The sequence below is a fragment of the Pagrus pagrus genome (genome assembly GCF_965226575.1).
Source record: "Pagrus pagrus genome assembly, chromosome: 5".
Lineage (NCBI taxonomy): Eukaryota > Metazoa > Chordata > Actinopteri > Spariformes > Sparidae > Pagrus > Pagrus pagrus.
This window is the reverse complement of record NC_140189.1, coordinates 23357447-23365733: the sequence shown is the minus strand read 5'-3', so window position 1 is coordinate 23365733 and position 8287 is coordinate 23357447. Positions and strand designations below refer to the sequence as shown.

General features: G+C 35.1%; 1 long non-coding RNA gene across 1 annotated transcript; it reads left to right on the top strand.

Moving 5' to 3' along the window:
* The first annotated feature begins 6043 nt into the window (after positions 1-6043).
* LOC311257238 lies at positions 6044-7324 on the top strand. The gene is made up of 3 exons (XR_014622600.1): positions 6044-6129; positions 6296-6357; positions 7252-7324. It is a non-coding gene; the product is annotated as an uncharacterized lncRNA (long non-coding RNA).
* Positions 7325-8287: the final 963 nt, after the last annotated feature.

Sequence of the window (8287 nt, the reverse complement as noted above, 5' to 3'; positions counted from 1 at the left end):
ATGTACAGTCTCTGTTAGGCCCCAGATGTTTAACAAGGTGCTCCCTCACCCCAAATACTTTGCCCAAAATCCTTCAGAAAGACCACACGTTATTCATGTCTGAAACCATCTCTTGAACACCCAAAGGTCATGATCCCAACCAACTATGATGTTGTCAAATATTTGACTGGTCATGTCAATTCTGATATCCCATATGTAGCTTCCGAACTCAATGGTAAAAAGGATACTCAGATCATGTGCATTTGAAGGACATGGCTGTACAGCTTCAGGATTGGAGCACACCCAAGTGCTGCTTGCTTCCTTTTGGTGCACATGTTAACCAACTGGGCAGTTCAGAAAGAGTTCACGATGGTGTAGAGCTCCATGAGCAGCTCATGATAGACAATGATCACTTCTGAAATTCCTACAAGACCCCTACCCCGGTTGCTAACTTGAGAATAAGTGAGTACCTGCACTTATTTTTTTCCCTTCAAACACTGCCGAGAGTTGGGGGAGAAAATTATATTTACTTCAACCCGAAACCTTTTTAAGGAGGAGGAGGTGTTCCAGGCTATGAGGGTCAGGACATTTTTCAGCACACTTTTTTTCACTCCTCACATGAAAAGACTCTAATTCATACAGGTAATTGGCAATAGCATTTACACTGTTCATAGATTGCAGTCATCTACTTTGGAAAAACCAAAAGCGAAAGATGAAACCCTTTTCGTGCAACAGCAACAGATAATATCAGAGTAACAAAAATAGTTTGCGTGAGAACAGGCTATGTGTGAAAAGACAATGATAACTTTAAGCCTACAATTGAAAAATGTTCTCAAAGTTTTGGTTATCAAAAAGACATAGTGACAGGAGGGTGGAATTTTCTGGCCGAGAGATCACAAGATACATTATAGATCACATCACCATGACGATGTGCTAACAACAGTCACTTTCGGGTGACACTGACTAACTGCAAGTTTTGGGTAAACTCCAGCTGTCATTTTCTGAAATTGGGTCTCAAACCAAACTTTAGTGAAAGTGTTGTTATTAAAGAGATATGAAAGCATCAGGCATGCATTTTAGATGAATACGATAAATAAATGTGTGTGTGTGTGTGTGTGAGCAATGAACCTTTTTACAGACCTGCACCTTTCTTGCTATGAGCCAAGTAATACCTAACTAAACAAACTAATGTCTAAGTGTAGGCCTACTTATGAATTTTTCATTTTCTAATGTTGTTCATTTATTTTACAATTTAAATATTATATTGTTTAATTTGAAATGTACAAATACCTCTCACTTTCATTTATCGCTCTTGTTCTAATTCACCACATTTAATTGGACACACTCTGTCTAACCCATGCAGATAAGTGGCCATAGCATTTACACTGCTCATAGCTAGTGATCTGAGGTTAACTCGGAGAAAACGAAAGTGAAACATGAAAATTGTTTTTAGTCAGCAGTAACAGATAAACATCAGAGAAAAAAAGGGCTGCAGGAGAACAGGGTGTGAATACAAACACACACACACACACACACACACACACACACACACACACGCATGGCTTACGCTCACCAACAGCAGTGCATGTAATAGGTGGTGAATTATGATTGAGAGTTATGAGTAGATGTTATGATTATGATGAGAAAGAGTTTTGCATGTTAGAAATAAAATAAAAAAATGTTTCATGTAGAATTTAGAAAATACAAAAAAAAAATACTCTTAGGACAACAGCACAGTTTTTCATGTTGACTTTTGTAATTAGATAGAATGTGATTTGTGATTTTTCACCACCAGACGCATCAATGCAAATGCTGAACTGAGATCAACGCCTCTTCGAAGGCTCTGATAGGATGATGCAAAATGACAGCCTTATGTGGGCGGAAGCCTTGATATCAAGTTTCTTCTCACTTCTCAGTATAAAATAAGGGTCACTTTTGGTTGTAAGAGCAGTGCCTCATTCACTGATGATGGATCATTCATGAGTCTGCATTTGGGTATGTAAACTACTTATGTGTTATACAATATTTTATCATTTTAATTATCACAGTGTAAGGCTTTATTTTTCATTGTTCTGTTTTTGTGTGCCTTGGGTAACTAAAGGTTAAAAAGTAAATTAAATAGTCATTGAAGTCCGATATTAAGTGAAGAACAAGGTTGGGATCAAATAAAGAGAAACAGCAAGGGGAAGTTTGTGCTTTGTGTTGGTTTAATCATGGTTTAATCATTTGTGTCTTTAGGAAATAACAACAAAGATGGGGTCAGAACAGAGCACCCTTCAAAGGTACGGCTACATACCTGAAAATGAAACAAGATATCATGCTGTTGCTACAAAAGGAGATGAGAAATTTTTCATTAAAAAGATCAGTTTTGAGGTAAGACTTCTGATATCAAAGTATTAGTCTCAAATTCAAATAAATAAAAATATTTGTGTTTTGTAAGCACTAGGTTTGGGTGAATTGGCAAATGACAATGTCCGATGTGAAACAATATTTTGTTTCAAAATTTGAGGAAACAAATATTAGTAAGTTGCTTATTTGCTCATCACTGTAGTCACTGCTGTTTCCCACTGTCACTCTGACAGCAAGCCTTTTAAATCACAAAGTTATGATGCTACACAGCTCAGAAGTCAATGGCTGTCAGCCATCGGCAATGGCATTGTTCACTGGCCCAATCTTAGTTTGAACAAAAATTGAGCTTCTTTGACATTGTAATTACACAGGCTTTGATGTAAGACGGTTTTCAAACCAAGCTATACAAAATTTTTTAGGAAACTGTTTTTGATCAATTTCTAGTAAATTATTAAGCCAATAGAGCAATGATTAAAGAAATAACAGAAAGATAAGCACATTCTTTTTTAAATTAAAGGAAACATAAGTTAGCACAATTATATATCTATAACTTTTTACATGCTCGGTTGTTTCTATATTTATTTATTCTTTATTCCATCACTTCATCATATCAGTGGTAAGAATTTTTTAAGAAGTTGGGGGGAAAAGGCCCCACATAATACTAATAATAGATTACCAATTATGAAACAAATTGCCAACTGTTTTTTTCAATTTTGTTGACCATCAACAGTGGCATAAACCAGTAGCAATGAGGGGGAATGTGGATGGCTGAAAACATTATTATGTGTAGTAGTTTAAGTGATTACATTTACTATGGTAATGTGTGAACGCTGTTCGAGTAAATACGGTACCTGTATTGACCAATGGGTGTGCTCTGTGCCTGGTACAAGGAAGTTCCAAGTAAAGAAAACAATAGACCTGTACTCCGTCTCCGTGTGTCATTCTTGCACTCAAAATACTACATTATGTACAAGAAATACTGAATGAGCAGATGGAGTAGTATCGAAACAAAGTTCTTCTCATCCTCATTTTGGGAGATAAATGTATGTATGCATGTATGTAGTGTACTTGTAATGTACCAGGAGAAGAGAGGCCATGCTGAAACAAAAAAAATGTTTGTAATGCACTGTGATGCAATGCCTATGTAGGCACGTATGAGTAATGTACAGTATATAGTAGATTGAAGCAGAACTCCCTCAACCAACAAGCTTTAGAGATAAAAAGGTAAGAGATAAAGATAAAAAGATAAAAATGTTCAATTCCTATTTTATTTAGACAAGATAGTAATATTCTCACTTTTGTGGTCAATAATTCTTGAATTAATGTAGAGAAAACAATGACAGGCATAATCTCATCACGGTTAGGCCCTCATGATAACTACTTTTGCTGGGTAATATGTTGTGTCAAAAATAATTGCGATAAATTATATTACTTTAAGATAATTTTATGCCACTGATATAATGATAATATAATAGCACAATAATTCAAGTATACCCTTTCAGAGAGCAATAAACTAAACTATAATAAACTATAATTCTTGATAATAGTCAGACACTGGAATTGGAATGTGAAAAAAAGTATTAAAATATCTTTAGTAAATAAAACATGAATTTAAAAACCACACAACTTAAACAATAACTAAAATGGGTTACTGGTTCATTTTTGAGGTCAATATAAAGGCTCTCTTGAGCTCTCCTCTTTCACTATATTTTACCTAAAATGTTCCCACACCAGACCTGTGGAGTGTCCATTTCAATTCTTCACCACAGAGAGCAGACAACGAGTAAGCAATAACAGCAAAGCGTGTCTAAGCATATTTTTTTCTGTACATTTAGCTTAGGTGCTGTGAAAGAAGCATGTAGATGTTGCACTCAAGTCTGATAATTGTAGGGAAAACCCTGCTGCTTGTTCTGGCATATCAGTTAAAATGTTGGCAACATTCCTTTGTAAACAACACACACAGGCAATATCGATAAGTCAAACATGTTAACTATTGTGGCAGCCCTAACCAAGTTTGATGCGAATAAATATGGTTCATTAAATTGACTAAAAAAAAGAAATACTAATTTGACTCTGATAAATGTCTTATTTACAATACTACACCACCAAGGCTGTGTTATTCAATTTCCCTGAGAGAACCTCCCAAAAGGATTAATAAAGTCGTCTAAGTCTAAGTGTTTATGCTGATCATACTGATCGTGCAGTACAAATTTGATACTCATTTGACTTGAAATTGTGCTTGCCTTTCCACCTGCTCTGACCATCTTTTATGGAAAACGCAGACACAAGCCAATTTTCCTGGCTTAAGCAAGGGTACTCTCCAAAGTCACAAACAACCCTTTTATGCATGATGTCAGACTTGTCATTATGTTTCTTTGTCTTTTCCATACATAGTTTTTCACCTACTGCAAGTTTATATGTGCATCCTAATGTCATAGAGTGTAATCTGCAAACCCAGGGGTTTGTCCCTCAGGATCAATAATTCATGTTTTGTTATTTTCCTCGTCATATTGGTAAGCTATTACTCAAAAGAAAGTTCATACAGTGAAATCACTAGTAGTATCTCTAAAATGTATTCAGCCTCTATACCTATACTACTGGGCATCAAAACTGCAAAAAAAATGTTGATAGGTGGTTTGAGGTCTTATTTAGGGGTGCTCAAGCACACCTATATTTTATCTCAGCACCTAAGAAATAATAATTTATTGATGTTATTAACCTCATTAATGCACACTCATTTCAGCTCACTGTGAGTCATTTACATGTTGCACTACTGTAGTTTGTTTTCTGTGGGATTACAGTTTACATGCTATGGAGGTAGGGCTGGTTATGTGACACTTGCGCAGGGGGTTACACACACATGGAGCACAGGCGGGAAAAGAATGGTTAGGTGATGATAACTTGAGTTGAGCTCGCCCATAATAGTTGTATTCAGTAAGGAAGTTGGTGGAGAGACTGAAAGAGTGACCTGACTTTGCAAGCACAAGTGGAGGCAGCAGGTAAAAGTGATTCTGGTTTCTTAAAAAAATAATGACTATTTTCAACAGACATCTGGAAATGTTGATCAAGCATTAACTGACGAGATAGAAATCCTCAAGACAACAAGCCATCCTCATATTGTGAGCTTCAAGAACTCTTTCAAAGGTAAGTTTTATTCAATGAAAATGTGTAATTTTCCATGAAATACTATTGCTGTTAACAAATTTAAATTAGTCACAATGCTGCAATCTACAAAGTCATTAGCTGCAACCCCAATTTTATTTTATTGATGACACTTTTAAACTCAGCATCTTTTAAAAAAAAGCCTTTTTTGCCTTTTTTAAAAAATTTTTGCAAATGCAACTATAAACAATTCGATATTAAAAAAGAGCAGTTTTAACAACTCAAAGTGAGTTCAGAGGGAAATAGAAAACAAAATACAAAATGTTATGAAATACTAACAGATTCTTCTATCTACTTTTGTTATAAAGAGCGCAACACTTACTATGTGGTGATGGACTACTGTCAGGGAGGGAGCCTTGCTTCAAAGATCAGAGGGGATTCATCTCCACAAGAGTCTCAGGTACAATTGCCTGAAGCAAAGGACATTTCAAATTACATCAGTGATATAGTGCTATATATTTACTGTATATGGCAATGTATTTACCTTGTGCGTGTGTGGACCCTTGATTGACCCTCTCTCCTACTATCCTAAAAGTACCATCATTTGTTTCCTAGATACTTAGCTGGATTGTTGAGATCAGTATGGCTTTGAGAACCATGCATGAAAAAGGCTTGACTCACAAACATCTGACACCAGAGGTACTACACATTTTACATGATTAAAAGATTTTGTGCTTCCAAATTATTTATCCATTAGGTATTTTAAATCATCATAAATGTATCAATGAATCCAGTTTACCCTTTTTCTATACATTGTTTTTTTGTTGTTGTTGAAATGACAGCATTTCCATTAATCTTTTTACAGAATGTACAACTCACCGAATATGGAACAGTGCGCTTGGGCGAACCTGGAAACATCAATGAAAGGTACTGTGCTTTTTTATGTATTATATAGAGTACCAAATATATTTTTACTTGCTTTAATTTATTTTGTTGACTTTTAAAGGCAATTCATAAAGACGTTTGGTATCTAACTTATTGGAAAGTCAAGGTAAACATTAATGTTTTAAACCCTGATTAAAACGAGCTGACAGTTTAAGCAGACCTCAGGAATTCTGGAACTTCATTCTACAGGCGGAGGGCATAAAAGACTAAAAGCTGTTCCACCTTGCATGGTATTGTATTAAGCAGAAATCAGTGAACATACACTCTCACATAGGTCATATTTTTATCCTGGGCTGATTAAAAAAAAATAATAATAATAATGTAAATGTGATTCTAATTATTTCAGTTATATCTTTAGCCATGTCTGCTTTCATCTGCTTTACATCTAGAGGCTGTTCAAAAACAGAGTGGATTTATTGTTGGACTTGTGTACTCATGTATACTTGACACATCATGTGTGAACATGTTTGATGTGTAACCACTCATAACAATGCCGACACACTGCCCTCGGCCAATCCACCACATGCTTACTGAAACTTTCCCACACAGCTGAGTTGAAAGAAGCGGGTGGGCCCTGTAGCTCAAATGTCTCTTGTGAATTAGCCTTAGCGCATCAGAGTGTCTTTTTCTTCCTTCTCACTTATCGTGTCTTCTTTTCTGCTTTTCTGCTTTTTAAGTATAATGGCCATGCTCTAGCTATAGTATTTTGTAATTTGTCGTATGACTGCGTGCACCAAAATGTGACATCTGTGCCAAGATGGTTTGGGATGAATTTGTACCGTTATATCCCTAATGTACTATATATATATATATATATATACACATATATATATACACACTGTATACAACATGTTTTGTCTGTTTTTTTTCACACAGGGTAAAACAAACACAGCCAACTACTGGATCAGATCAATTGGGAAAAATACAATTTCTGGCACCAGAAGTCTTCACAGATGGGGTGTATGATGCCAAAAGGTAAAAAGGTTTTTTGCCAAATGGTGAAATGTACTTCATAATTACTTTGAGGCCCCACACAACAACAATAACTATACTTGGTTTAGGTTATTCGAATAGATTAATTATGCGCACAGAAACCAGAGGAATCCCACTCCCATATACTGACTGTTTGAGCCAGATGAGCTTTAACAATGTGAACCAGAAATATTACGCAGACATTTTGTCACATTTTGGCACATTAAAAAAAAAAAAAAAGGGACGTGGAAAGTTTGTTTTCTCTAACCAATGACAGTGTATCTATACACCAGCTTATATGTTGCATACACCAAAAAATTTAACAATCCCATAAATAGTCAAATAAATCTGTATTCCACTCTGTGTAATTATGGCAAGAGGGAGGGGAAGGTTTATTTAAATTAGCCTTTACAACAAGTACTACTACTCTATTATTATTATTATTATTATTATTATTATTATTATTATTATTATTATTATTATTATTATTAAAATTATTATAATTATGATTTTTTTGCTTTATCTATAGTGACATTTGGTCAATGGGATGCATACTCTACGAGCTCTGTACTAAACGTTCAGCGGTAAGTTTCCAAAAGGTTTGCATGATTTTCACTCATTAAGTAAGGAAAATGCAAAGTACTTCTCTGACATACGTGTGTCTTATGTTGTAATAAAAGACTTCATTCTGATGTTGAGTGTACAGCAAGGATTAACTTCATAAACACCAATAGGGCTGGGCAACAGAAACAATAAACGTAAAAAAAAAAAAATTCTCAAAAAATCCACTAAATGAAAATGTGAAATTTAGTATACTCTGGAACAGTATTTCAGTCAGTACCACTTTAGTCAATGGACCCAAAGCCTAATCCAATATCAAATAAAACAGTTTTAAATCAGCTAGATCCTTGGTTGAGGTAAATATACTTATCCATAAAGG